Source organism: Rhinoderma darwinii, chromosome 1 (genome assembly GCF_050947455.1).
Source record: "Rhinoderma darwinii isolate aRhiDar2 chromosome 1, aRhiDar2.hap1, whole genome shotgun sequence".
Taxonomy (NCBI): Eukaryota; Metazoa; Chordata; class Amphibia; order Anura; family Rhinodermatidae; genus Rhinoderma; species Rhinoderma darwinii.
In genome coordinates this window covers 639,926,770-639,942,031 of record NC_134687.1, presented here as the reverse complement: position 1 = coordinate 639,942,031, position 15,262 = coordinate 639,926,770, and the positions used below count along the sequence as shown (strand labels likewise).

The 15,262-nt window shown below is 47.9% G+C and overlaps 1 protein-coding gene across 1 annotated transcript in view; it reads left to right on the top strand.

Moving 5' to 3' along the window:
* Positions 1–10,315: 10,315 nt before the first annotated feature.
* LOC142694207 (uncharacterized) overlaps positions 10,316–15,262 on the top strand; it is a 308,282-nt gene continuing 303,335 nt past the window's right edge. Inside the window, exon 1 of the mRNA XM_075847611.1 lies at positions 10,316–10,447. The gene's annotated coding sequence lies outside the window, so the exon portion shown is untranslated. The remainder of the gene's footprint in view (positions 10,448–15,262) is intronic.

Below are 15,262 nucleotides of genomic sequence, written 5' to 3'. Positions count from 1 at the left end.
TCATACCATGGAGCTACATGATAGGACGCTATCGTGGGCTGGCGGAGTGTATCGGCGGCTGTCATTGGTGACTGCCGCTGAACACTGAGCCACCCAATGGGAAACAGCTGGTACTTACCATTAAAGAGGCTCTGTCACCAGATTTTGCAACCCCTATCTGCTATTGCAGCAGATCGGCGCTGCAATGTAGATTACAGTAATGTTTTTATTTTTTAAAAACGAGCATTTTTGGCCAAGTTATGACCATTTTTGTAGTTATGCAAATGAGGCTTGCAAAAGTACAACTGGGCGTGTTTACAGTAAAAGTCCAAGTGGGCGTGTATTATGTGCGTACATCGGGGCGTTTTTAATACTTTTACTAGCTGGGCGTTCTGATGAGAAGTAACATCCACTTCTCTTCAGAACGCCCAGCTTCTGCCAGATCACGCTGTGACGTCACTCACAGGTCCTGCATCGTGTCAGACGAGCGAGGACACATCGGCACCAGAGGCTACAGTTGATTCTGCAGCAGCATCGGCGTTAGCAGGTAAGTCGATGTAGCTACTTACCTGCAAACACCGATGCTGCTGCAGAATCAACTGAAGCCTCTGCTGCCGATGTGGCCGTCACGATGCAGGACCTGTGAGTGACGTCACAGATCTGCACTGTCAGAAGCTGGGCGTTCTGAAGAGAAGAGGATGTTACTTCTCATCAGAATGCCCAGCTAGTAAAAGTATTAAAAACGCCCCGATGTACGCACATAATACACGCCCAGTTGGACTTTTAAACACACCCACTTGGACTTGTGCAAGCCTCATTTGCATAAATACGAAAATGGTCATAACTTGGCCAAAAATGCTCGTTTTTTAAAAATAAAAACGTTACTGTAATCTACATTGCAGCGCCTATCTGCTGCAATAGCAGATAGGGGTTGCAAAATCTGGTGACAGAGCCTCTTTAAGTTATGCCTCACCTGAAACCACTAGAGAGGAGGGACTATTTAGGGCTTTGTGGGTGAATCGGACATCAACCCCTGACGAAGCATCAGCGAAACGCGCGTCGGGTCAAGCAGCGGTCCCCCCTCCCGGATCTCCCGGTTATCCCTGTACTCTGTAGGTGTAGGTATACTGCTGTTTATACGTTATATACTTTTTTGATTGCATTTTTATTTATTCATGTCTATATGTCAATCTGTGCAAATGTACTATACCTAGCACCTGCTTAAAATTGATGATTTATGCACTTTAGCATTTTGGCCGTTACAGCGACTGGATTACTATCTGGGGGGCCACGCTTCTTTCATGTTCTGATTCCATCCTTTTACGAGGGCATATGTTATCTTGTATCATTTTGTCTATGTGTTTGTGTCAAATTGACTTTAATAAAGTTTTTTTTTGTATTTTTCCTATTATCTGGTCGTGACTTGTTTCTTTTTCTGGTGTTATCTATTAGTCACTAGGACCATTGGTATACTTGGGGGCATTGTTCGGTTTGCTAAATATATCTGAGGTGAGAAGAGGTGGAGCGGAGCACAATGATACATTGTTTTGTGGGATAAGATTCAGTATAAACGCAGATTTTACTCATTTAACCCCTTCCTGCACAGGACATTTACCGCTCAGGATCGGTTCACATGCCATAGGGAAGACCTGTCACCCTGCTGCAAAGGCTGGAAACCTTAGAGAACTGCTATTACGGACATTTAACTTCTTCGATGCTGCGGTCAATAGCAACTGAGGCATCGAAGTGTTTGGGAGGGGGCTCCTCTGTAAGACCCTCCTCACCTCGAGATTGTGGAATAATGATAAGTCGTCAATTTCAATTTGTCTTGTACAGATAACGGGGTGTACACTAGTAAGGCAGATATAGATTATAATATATCACGTCATTTATCTCATCAATGTCAGGTTAAATATGTCGGTTGTTCAACATTAATGGTGCGAATTACAAACCCCTTCTAGATAGTAACAAGAAATACACCAGTAATCCATCAGCCATGTCCAAACGCGGCCATCCCCATAAACATTGAACGTCATGGTGCGGGGAGAGGCGTATGGAGCGGGTTTACAGACTGAGCCCGCTCCATACGCTGCTGGTGTATTACAGCTGACACCTCGCACTAACAGGCCGGATCAGAGAGAACGCTGATCCCGGACATTTAACTACTTCAATGCTGTGGTTAATAGCAACTGCAGAATCTAAGCTGTAAGAAAGAGGGGGTGGTCCTCTCTGACAGCTCATCGGCCCCTCACGTCACGATCACGGGGTGCAGATGGTTGTCATGGCAGCCTGGGGGCGATAATGAAGGTCTGCCATTTCTCTGCTCCTTTTAACCCCTTAATCTAAATCACGAAATACTGCGATCAGTGGCGTAACTACCGCGGTAGCGACTGCTACGGGGGCCCCCTTCTTGAGGGTGCCCATGCGGCCAGCCGAAACGCACCCCATATGCCCGGTGGCGCCGCTAGCAGCCATTATGGCTGCTACAGCGGTAGCGCCGCTACTACAGGACCCGCACCGCCGAGCATCTAACATGTATGGGCCGGGCGACAGTCCCTCTCATGCTTGTAGGTATCCCTAGCACATGGAGGGAGCCCTGGTGCTAGCGACACCCACCCCGTCTTGTAGTAATTGTACCTGCATCTATAACACGCAGGTACAAATACATGCATTAGCGCCGAATGGCCCGACCATACAGCGCCTTACAATGACGCTGATTGTTGGGGCAAAATGACTTGCCTCACCAATCAGCGCCTTTCAACGCTGCTAGCGGCGTGTTTGAAAGGCGCTGATTGACGGGGCAAGTCATTCTGCCCTGTCAATCAGCGCCTTTGAACAACGCGTCGTTCAGCTCCAGCAGACCTGCTCAGAAGAGAGCAGATCTGCATTGCATTGGACGGAGCGGGAACGGGATCATGCGAGTATTTAACGTTTTTTTCTAATAAAACTGTGAGTGCCATTATCTACTGGGAGGCTTTATCTACAAGGGGGGGGGGGTCGTCTATATGTGGGGATGTGGGCCACTATATAGAGGGGGGTCTATATGTGGGGCACTATCTACAGGAGGGGTCTATATGTGGGCCACTATCTATGGGGGGGTCTATATGTGGGGATGTGGGACACTATATACAGGGGGGGTCTATATGTGGGGCACTATATACAGGGGGAGCTATAGGTGAGACACTATATACAGGGATGGGCTATATGTAGAGCACTATCTACAGGGGAGCTATTTTTAGGGAACTTTCTATAGGGGTGGGCTATATGTGGTACACTATATACAGGTGTGGGTTACCTGTGGGGCTCTAGCTACAAGGGAGCTATATAAAGGGCACTGTCTACAGGGGGAGCTATATGTGAGACACTATCTACAGGGGTGGGCTATACGTGGAGCACTATCTATAGGGGAAGCTATATGTAGCGCAGCACGGTGGCTCAGTGGCTAGCACTATTGCCTTGCAGCTCTGGAGTCTGTAGATAGTGCCCACATATAGAGGGCTGTATGTGGGACACTATCTACAGGGGCTTCTATGTAGGCACTATCTACAGAGGCTCTATGAGGGTCACTATGTACAGGGGGCACGGTGTGTGTGTGTGTGTGTGTGTGTGTGTGGTACACAGTGCATGGTACTATTATAATCATGGACACAGTGTATGGAGCTTTATTATATTTGGAGGTGTTGAGTATTTTAACTTCGTTTATAGGTGCAGAAATGTTTTAAAAGTGAGAAGCTGAAGACATCTGAGCGGAAAACTGAAGAAATGGGTCATGGCCGGGAGAAATCCATCATAGAGGTCTGGACCAGAGGGAGAAGAAAAGCACTAGAATCTGAGACGTCACCGGTGAGCCACTTAATGTAAATGGTTATTCTGCACTGTAGTCACTGTATGATCTGCAGCGAGATGATAGGTGGTATGATTTATTTTTTGGGTGAAACAGCATCTCCCAGCATATCCTTACTATTGTTTGGCTCATTCTGGGAGCTGTAGTTTTTAAGCCGTACAAACCTATACGGCAGTGGTTGCACTAAATTGAGCTGGATTTGTTCTGGTGTTGTATATATGTAGTGAGCTTGGTTCTGGGTATGTATATATGTACTGAGCTTGGTTCTAGTGCTGTATTCATGTACTGAGGTTGGTTCTGGTGCTGTATATATCCATGGGCTTGGTTCTAATGCTGTATTTATGTACTGAGATTTGTTCTGGTGCTGTATTTATGTACTGAGCTTGGTTCTAGTGCTGTATTCATGTACTGAGGTTGGTTCTGGTGCTGTATATATCCATGGGCTTGGTTCTAATGCTGTATTTATGTACTGAGCTTTGTTCTAGTGTTGTATTTATGTACTGAGCTTGGTTCTGGGGATGTATATTTGTACGGAGCTTTGTTCTGGGGATGTATATATGTACTGAGCTTGGTTCTATTGCTGTACTCATGTACTGAGGTTGGTTCTGGTGCTGTATATATGTATGGGCTTGGTTCTAATGCTGTATTTATGTACTGAGCCTTGTTCTGGTGCTGTATATATGTACTGAGCTTTGTTCTGGTGCTGTATATATGTACTGAGCTTGGTTCTAGTGTTGTATTTATGTACTGAGCTCGGTTGTGGTACTGTGTATATGTACGAGCTTGGTTCTGGAGCTGTAATTATATAGAATATATTTATAATAACAAAATTGCAGGGCAGATGGAATTGTTCTCAATTCATTGTACATTTCATGGGAAACGGTCTGGTAGTTTTAACCCCTTGAACCTCCACCATGCGGTGATACATGACCTAACAATATTTCCAAACATTCCCTTGTATGTTTTTTTCAGATGCAGCAAAATCTTTAAAATCCACTTTTAAAACGGCGCACACTATATGCTAATTACTCATTAAAGGGTCATGGGGCGGTGTAGTTATCCTGAAGTGTCACATAGTCCTGCCTCCAAACCCACCTTTCCATGTTTGATTGACATCTCCCTGGCTGATACAACTTTCTCAGATGTGCCATTGCCTTGTGCCACTATACACAAGGGGGGCAGTGTGGCACTATACACAAGCGGGAGCCGTGTAGCACTATACACAAGGGGGAGCCGTGTGGCACTATACACAAGGGGGAGCCGTGTGGCACTATACACAAGGGGGAGCCGTGTGGCACTATACACAAGGGGGAGCCGTGTGGCACTATACACAAGGGGGAGCCGTGTGGCACTATACACAAGGGGGAGCCGTGTGGCACTATACACAAGGGGAGGGTTGTGGCTCTATCTAAAGGGGGCTGAGTGTGATACAATCTACAGGGGTCTGTGTGTGGCACTATCTACAAGGGGGAGGTGGGGGGCGCTATCTACAAATTGGGTGTGACACGGTCTATAGGCGGGGCTCTATAGCACTGTCTACAGGGGGGCTGTATGGCACATTCTACAGGGGGCACTATCTATAAGGGGGGCTGCTTGTGGCACCCGGGGGGGTCCCCGGTCAAGAGTTTGCTATGGGGCCCAGTCTTTCCTAGTTACGCCCCCGACTGCGATACATAAGTATTACAGTGTATTATACCAGCGATCTAATCAGTGGCGTAGCTATAAGGGTCGCAGCGGTCACACCTGCGACCGGACCAAGCCTTGGGGGCATACAGGGCCCCCATTGCCACATAGCGCACTAAAATGAATTCTTTATGTGCCGTGATGCCAGCACTCCCTGGCTACGGGCAGGGCTTCTTTAAACGTCATAGTCACATGGTTCACTCAGTGTACCATGTGATCGTAACGTGAGGGGCATTCCAGCCACTGTGAAGAGCTGGTGCGGTAGAGCATGGAGGACTCCAGGTGAGCTGCAGAGGGGGCCCGTAATGCAAGTGTGTTGTATTGTAGTGTCTGTTTGCGGTGCAGAGAGGAGAGGGGGGCCTTTAAATTACAGGCCCCCCCCCTCTCATCTTTCCACCGCAAACACAAACTGCACGATACAATACATTACAAACTGTGGTTCGTGACACCCTGTGGGGTCGTGTACCACTCACTGAGGTCACGGTTCCAACTGTATTTGCATCCTTAAGACGCAGATCCAGTTGAATTTAATACTGGAGCAAGGAGCTGACGGCTCCTTCCTCCAGCATTCATGGTGTCGTGAGCCATTATCGGCTCGGTGCAGGCAGGCGCAATTTAGTGACGTCATCGCGCCTGTCTGCGCGGAGTCACTCATAACACCGGGCAAAGGAGGAGAAGGCTCTCCTCCTCCACCCATCGCGGAAACGGGGATAGGTAAGTAATTTTATTATTTTTTTATGATGCACATATGGGGGCATTATACTGTATGGGGGGGCTGATATGGTGGCAACTATGAGGGGCATTATGCTGTGTGGGGCTGCTATGGGGGCATTATACTGTGATGGTCAGGTATGAGGGGTATTGTACTGTTTGGGGTCTGCTATGGGGGCATTATACTGTATAGGGGGCTGATATGGTGGCAGCTATGGGGCATTACGCTGTGGGGCAACAGGTATGGGGCATTATACTGTATGGGAGGCTGATCTGGTGGCAGCATTATACTGTGGGGAGACAGCTATGGAGCATTATACTCTGTGGGGGGCAGCTATGGTGGGCATTATACTGTGTGGGGGCAGCTATGAGGGGCATTATACTGTGTGGGGGCAGCTATGAGGGGCATTATACTGTGTGGGGGCAGCTATGAGGGGCATTATACTGTATGGGGGCATTATACTGTGTTGGGCAGCTATGAGGAGCATTATACTGTATGGGGTCTGCTATGGGGGCATTAGACTGTGGGGCGACATGTATGGGGGGCTGATATGATGGCAGCATTACACTGTGGGGAGACAGCTATGGGGCATTATACTGTGTCGGACAGCTAAGGGGGCATTATACTGTGTGTGGGCATTTATGGGGGCTTTATACTGTGTGTGGCAGCTATGGGGCATTATACTGTGTGGGGGCAGCTATGGGGCATTATACTGTGTGGGGGCAGCTATGGGGCATTATACTGTGTGGGGGCAGCTAAGGGGGGATTTATACTGTGTGGGGGAATTATACTGTATGGGGCTGCTATGGGGGCATTATACTGTATTAGGGCATTTATTGGGGGCATTATACTGTGTAGGGCAGCTATGAGGGGCATTATACTGCATGGGGCTGCTATGGGGGCATTATACTGTATGGGGACATTTATGGGGGCTTTATACTGTGTGGGGCAGCTATGAGGGGCATTATACTGCATGGGGCTGCTATGGGGGCATTATACTGTATGGGGACATTTATGGGGGCTTTATACTGTGTGGGGCAGCTATGAGGAGCATTATACTGTATGAGGCTGCTATGGGGGCATTATACTGTATGGGGGCATTTATGGGGGCTTTATACTGTGTGGGGCAGCTATGGGGCATTACACTGTGGGGGCAGCTAAGGGGGGCTTTATACTGTGTGGGGTATGATACTGTATGGGGCTGCTATGGGGGCATTATACTGTATTGGGGCATTTATTGGGGGCATTATAGGGTGTAGGGCAGCTATGAGGGGCATTATATTGTATGGAGCTGCTATGGGGAATTTATCAGGGGCATTATACTGTATTGGGCAGCTATGGGGCATTATACTGTATTGGGCAGCTATGGGGGCATTATACTGTATGGGGTCTGCTATGTGGGCATTATACTGTGTGGGGCGGTTATGGGGCGCATCATACTGTATGGGGGAAGCTAGAGGGGCATTATACTGTTTGGGGGCATTATACTGTTTTGGGCAGCTGTGAGGAGCTTTATACTGTATGGGGTCTGCTATCTATGAGAGCTGTTGGGCAAGGTGGCTGAGCATAGGTGCGGCAGGGATCTTGTGGTGTTGGGGAGGGGTAGGGGAGCTGAAGCTGAAAGAGTCTCTGTCACCACATTATATATTGTACATGATGTAATCAGCGCTGTAATGTGGATAACAGTGGTCCTAGTAATAAAGAGGCTCTGTCACCACATTATAAGTAGCCTATCTTGTACATGATGTGATCGGCGCTGTAATGTAGATAACAGTGGTCCTAGTAATAAAGAGTCTCTGTCACCACATTATAAGTGGCCTATATTGTACATGATGTGATCAGCGCTGTAATGTAGAGAACAGTGGTCCTAGTAATAAAGAGGCTCTGTCACCACATTATAAGTGTCCTATCTTGTACATGATGTGATCGGCGCTGTAATGTGGATAACAGTGGTCCTAGTAATAAAGAGGCTCTGTCACCACATTATAAGTGGCCTATATTGTACATTATGTGATTGGCGCTGTAATGTAGATAACAGTGGTCCTAGTAATAAAGAGGCTCTGTCACCACATTATAAGTGGCCTATATTGTACATGATGTGATCGGCGCTGTAATGTAGATAACAGTGGTCCTAGTAATAAAGAGGCTCTGTCACCACATTATAAGTGGCCTATCTTGTACATGATGTGATCGTCGCTGTAATGTAGATAACAGTGGTCCTAGTAATAAAGAGGCTCTGTCACCACATTATAAGTGCCCTATCTTGTACATGGTGTGATCGGCGCTGTAATGTAGATAACAGTGGTCCTAGTAATAAAGAGGCTCTGTCACCACATTATAAGTGGCCTATATTGTACATGATGTGATCGGCGCTGTAATGTAGATTACAGCAGTGTTTTTTTATTTAGAAAAACGATCATTTTTGACAGAGTTATGACCTATATTAGCTTTATGCTAATGAGTTTCTCAATGGACAACTGGGCGTGTTTTACTATATGACCAAGTGGGCGTTGTGGAGAGAAGTGTATGACGCTGACCAATCAGTGACCAATCAGCGTCATACACTTCTTTCCATTCATTTACACAGCACATAGTGATCTCGCTATATCACTATGTGCAGCCACATAAACACACTATAACGTTACTCAAGTGTCCTGACAGTGAATAGACATCACCTCCAGCCAGGACGTGATGTGTATTCAGAATCCTTCTGACACTTCGCTAATACAATCCCGACACTACAGCACAGCAAGCGTCACATCATGTACAATATAGGCCACTTATAATGTGGTGATAGAGCCTCTTTATTACTAGGACCACTGTTATCTACATTACAGCGCCGATCACATCATGTACAAGATATAATGTGGTGACAGAGCCTCTTTATTACTAGGACCACTGTTATCTACATTACAGCACCGATCACACCATGTACAAGATAGGACACTTATAATGTGGTGACAGAGCTTCTTTATTACTAGGACCACTGTTATCTACATTACAGCGCCGATCACATCATGTACAAGATAGGACACTTATAATGTGGTGACAGAGACTCTTTATTACTAGGACCACTGTTATCTACATTACAGCGCCGATCACATCATGTACAGTATAGGGCACTTATAATGTGGTGACAGACTCTTTAATTCTTACACCACGGCCCATGAGCCTTTAGCTACGCCCCTGGATCTTACCATCACTAGTTCATCTCCCCCAGGGGAGTAAGGGCTTGTTCACATCAGCGTTGCTCTTCCGTTGAGGGGTTCCGTCAGGTTAACCCCTCAACGGACAGAAACCTTAGCTTTTGTTTCCCTCACCATTGTGACAGGGTTCCGTTGTTTTGACGGAACGGACTGCGCTATTGATTCCGTCAAAACAACGGAACCCTGTCACAACGGTGACCAACGGAAACCATTAACAACGTTTCCGTCACCATTGAGATCAATGGTGAGGGAAACGGAAGCTAAGGTTTCCGTCCGTGGAGGGGTTAACCTGACGGAAACCTCAATGGAAGGACAACGCTGATGTGAACAGGCCCTAATACAATTTTTTTTACATAAAGTTTTTAGTTATGTACAAAAAAAATGTAAACATATAAAAACCCCTTTTCCAATTTCTCTTTAGCAAAGTAAAAAACATAAACAGAGCAGGTATCCAGCACGGTGAGCGACATTAACAAGAAAGTCAGTGAATAAGTTGTAAGTAGCGAATATTATGTCATTACAAAACACGACTCGTCCCACAAAACACCCGACCTCTACAAAGACCAGAAACAACCACTTACCCCAAAGAGGCCGGCACTGGAGGGGTTAAATCCCGGCTAGGAGTCCAGTGGGCGGGGTCACTCAATGATTGACAGCTCTCTGTATACACACACTCATACAGGGGTGACTGATAACAGAGAGAACGCCCGACCAGCGCTGCGCTCTACCACATACACGGAAATAGCTGAAGCCCCTGTGAAGAGGGCGGAGCACATGTGCTGTGTAACGTGATCATGATCACGTGACATGAGGGGCGGAGCACTGTGAGGGGGTCAGGACTATCCACTAACAAGCTCCGCCCCTCTCGACCCGGTCACATGGTGGTGACGTCAACACAGGTCCTTCAGCTGTTTCCGTCTATGAGGTAGAGAGCGGCGCTGGTCGGGTGTACGTGGCTTCTGGTCACCGCTGTTGTTTAGTGTTCACTTTGTTATCAGAGATTTCCCATGATGCAGTAGCAAGGTAAGGTTACATGAGGTCATTTCTGTCCGGTTTTGGTGCGTTTTTTGTTTGGCACAGCTGGTAATTATTGTTATTTATTTTAAGCTCTGTAAATATGAAATATAAGGGGTTTAACCCCTTGGTGACATCAGATCTATAGTATTTGGCTGGACATGCGCCGTCACACTAGAAGGAGCGGAGCCTGCACCATACACGGTCCCTGACAGCCGCCTGCCACCGCCAAAATAGGACACAACGCAATCCTGGCCGTTTAACCCCTCGGATTCTGTGATAGCGACTGCGGCATCTGATCAGTTAGACAGAAATACGGGGGCTTCCTCTGTCCTCCGAAGAAATTGTGTGGTGATCGGTTACCACTATAATACGTTTTTTTGGGGGGGTTTTTTCCTTATAAAGAATAATGCAAGCGTTAAAAATAAGTAATGTAATCGCCACATCCGTTAAAGTCCAAATTATTAAAATACCAAGTTACTTAACTCGCGGAAGAAATAGTCGCGGTGTTTAGTCGCCGCGCTTCTCCAACATATGGAATAAAAAGTCATATTCACCCAAAATGTCACCAACAAAATCTACAGCTCGTCCCACAAAAACCCCTCACACCGCGCAATCACCGGAAATATAAAACCCCCCCCACACTGCGCAATCACCGGAAATATAAAACCCCTCACACCGCGCAATCACCGGAAATATAAAACCCCCCACACCGCGCAATCACCGGAAATATAAAACCCCCCCACACCGCGCAATCACCGGAAATATAAAACCCCCCCACACCGCGCAATCACCGGAAATATAAAACCCCCTCACACCGCGCAATCACCGGAAATATAAACCCCCCCCCCACACCGCGCAATCACCGGAAATATAAAACCCTCACACCGCGCAATCACCGGAAATATAAAACCCTCACACCGCATAATCACCGGAAATATAAACCCCTCACACCGCGCAATCACCTGAAATATAAAACCACACACACCGCGCAATCACCGGAAATATAAACCCCTCACACTGCACAATCACCGGAAATATAAACCCCTCACACCGCACAATCACCGGAAATATAAAACCCCTCACACCGCGCAATCACCGGAAATATAAACCCCTCATACCGCACAATCACCGGAAATATAAACCCCTCACACCGCGCAATCACCGGAAATATAAACCCCTCATACCGCGCAATCACCGGAGATATAAACCCCTCACACCGCGCAATCACCGGAAATATAAAACCCCTCACACAGCGCAATCACCTGAAATATAAAACCACACACACCGCGCAATCACCGGAAATATAAAACCCCTCACACCGCGCAATCACCGGAAATATAAACCCCTCACACCGCGCAATCACCGGAAATATAAACCCCTCACACCGCGCACTCACCGGAAATATAAACCCCTCACACCGCGCAATCACCGGAAATATAAACCCCTCACACCGCGCAATCACCGGAAATATAAACCCCTCACACCGCGCAATCACCAGAAATATAAAACCCCTCACACCGCGCAATCACCAGAAATATAAAACCCCTCACACCGCGCAATCACCGGAAATATAAACCCCTCACACCGCGCAATCACCAGAAATATAAAACCCCTCACACCGCGCAATCACTGGAAATATAAACCTCACACCGCGCAATCACCGGAAATATAAACCCCTCACACCGCGCAATCACCGGAGATATAAACCCCTCACACCGCGCAATCACCGGAGATATAAACCCCTCACACCGCGCAATCACCGGAGATATAAACCCCTCACACCGCGCAATCACCGGAAATATAAACCCCCTCACACCGCGCAATCACCGGAAATATAAACCCCTCACACCGCGCAATCACCGGAAATATAAACCCCTCACACCGCGCAATCACCGGAAATATAAACCCCTCATACCGCGCAATCACCGGAAATATAAACCCCTCACACCGCGCAATCACTGGAAATATAAAACCCCTCACACCGCGCAATCACCGGAAATATAAACCCCCTCACACCGCGCAATCACCGGAAATATAAACTCCCTCACACCGCGCAATCACCGGAAATATAAAACCCCTCACACCACGCAATCACCGGAAATATAAACCCCCTCACACCACGCAATCACCGGAAATATAAAACCCCTCACACCGCGCAATCACCGGAAATATAAACCCCCTCACACCACGCAATCACCGGAAATATAAAACCCCTCACACCGCGCAATCACCGGAAATATAAACCCCTCACACCGTGCAATCACCGGAAATATAAACCCCTCACACCGCGCAATCACCGGAAATATAAACCCCCTCACACCGCGCAATCACCGGAAATATAAACCCCTCACACCGCGCAATCACCGGAAATATAAACCCCCCCCCCCACACCGCGCAATCACCGGAAATATAAAACCCCTCACACCGCGCAATCACCGGAAATATAAACCCCTCAAACCGGGCAATCACCGGAAATATAAACCCCCCCACACCGCGCAATCACCGGAAATATAAAACCCCTCACACCGCGCAATCACCGGAAATATAAAACCCCTCACACCGCGCAATCACCGGAAATATAAAACCCCTCACACCGCGCAATCACCGGAAATATAAAACCCCTCACACCGCGCAATCACCGGAAATATAAAACCCCTCACACCGCGCAATCACCGGAAATATAAACCCCTCACACCGCGCAATCACCGGAAATATAAACCCCCTCACACCGCGCAATCACCGGAAATATAAACCCCCCCACACCGCGCAATCACCGGAAATATAAAACCCCTCACACCACGCAATCACGGGAAATATAAACCCCTCACACCGCGCAATCACCGGAAATATAAACCCCTCACACCGCGCACTCACCGGAAATATAAAACCCCTCACGCCGCGCAATCACCGGAAATATAAAACCCCCCACACCGCGCAATCACCGGAAATATAAACCCCCCCACACCGCGCAATCACCGGAAATATAAAACCCCCCACACCGCGCAATCACCGGAAATATAAAGCCACTCACACCGCGCAATCACCGGAAATATAAAACCCCCTCACACCGCGCAATCACCGGAAATATAAAACCCCTCACACCGCGCAATCACCGGAAATATAAACCCCTTATACCGATCAATCACCGGAAGTATAAAACCCCCCACACCGCGCAATCACCGGAAATATAAAGCCACTCACACCGCGCAATCACCGGAAATATAAAACCCCTCACACCGCGCAATCACCGGAAATATAAACCCCTCACACCGCGCAATCACCGGAAATATAAACCCCCTCACACCGTGCAATCACCGGAAATATAAACCCCCTCACACCGCGCAATCACCGGAAATATAAACCCCTCACACCGCGCAATCACCGGAAATATAAAACCCCTCACACCGCGCAATCACCGGAAATATAAACCCCTCACACCGCGCAATCACCGGAAATATAAACCCCTCACACCGCGCAATCACCGGAAATATAAAACCCCTCACACAGCGCAATCACCGGAAATATAAAACCCCCCACACCGCGCAATCACCGGAAATATAAAACCCCTCACACAGCGCAATCACCGGAAATATAAAACCCCTCACACCGCGCAGTCACCGGAAATATAAAACCCCTCACACCGCGCAATCACCGGAAATATAAACCCCTCACACTGCGCAATCACCGGAAATATAAACCCCTCACACCGCGCAATCACCGGAAATATAAACCCCTCACACCGCGCAATCACCGGAAATATAAACCCCTCACACCGCGCAATCACCGGAAATATAAAACCCCTCACACCGCGCAATCACCGGAAATATAAAACCCCTCACACCGCGCAATCACCGGAAATATAAACCCCTCACACCGCGCAATCACCGGAAATATAAACCCCTCACACCGCGCAATCACCGGAAATATAAAACCCCTCACACCGCGCAATCACCGGAAATATAAACCCCTCACACCGCGCAATCACCGGAAATATAAAACCCCCCACACCGAGCAATCACCGGAAATATAAACCCCTCACACCGCGCAATCACCGGAAATATAAAACCCCTCACACCGCGCAATCACCAGAAATATAAAACCCCTCACACCGCGCAATCACAGGAAATATAAACCCCCCCACACCGCACAATCACCGGAAATATAAACCCCTCACACCGCGCAATCACCGGAAATATAAACCCCTCACACCGCGCAATCACCTGAAATATAAACCCCTCACACCGCGCAATCACCTGAAATATAAACCCCTCACACCGCGCAATCACCGGAAATATAAAACTCCCCCACACCGCGCAATCACCGGAAATATAAGCCCCTCACACCGCGCAATCACCGGAAATATAAACCCCCCACACCGCGCAATCACCGGAAATATAAAATCCCTCACACCGCGCAATCACCGGAAATATAAACCCCTCACACCGCGCAATCACCGGAAATATAACCCCCCCCCCACACCGCGCAATCACCGGAAATATAAAACCCCTCACACCGCGCAATCACCGGAAATATAACCCCCCCCAACACCGCGCAATCACCGGAAATATAAAACCCCTCACACCGCGCAATCACCGGAAATATAAACCCCTCACACCGCGCAATCACCGGAAATATAAAACCCCTCACACCGCGCAATCACCGGAAATATAAACCCCCTCACACCACGCAATCACCGGAAATATAACCCCCCCCCACACCGCGCAATCACCGGAAATATAAAACCCCTCACACAGCGTAATCGACAGAAAAATGTAAGACAATACGGCGACACAAAGCCATTTTATTTTTTGAACAAATCGT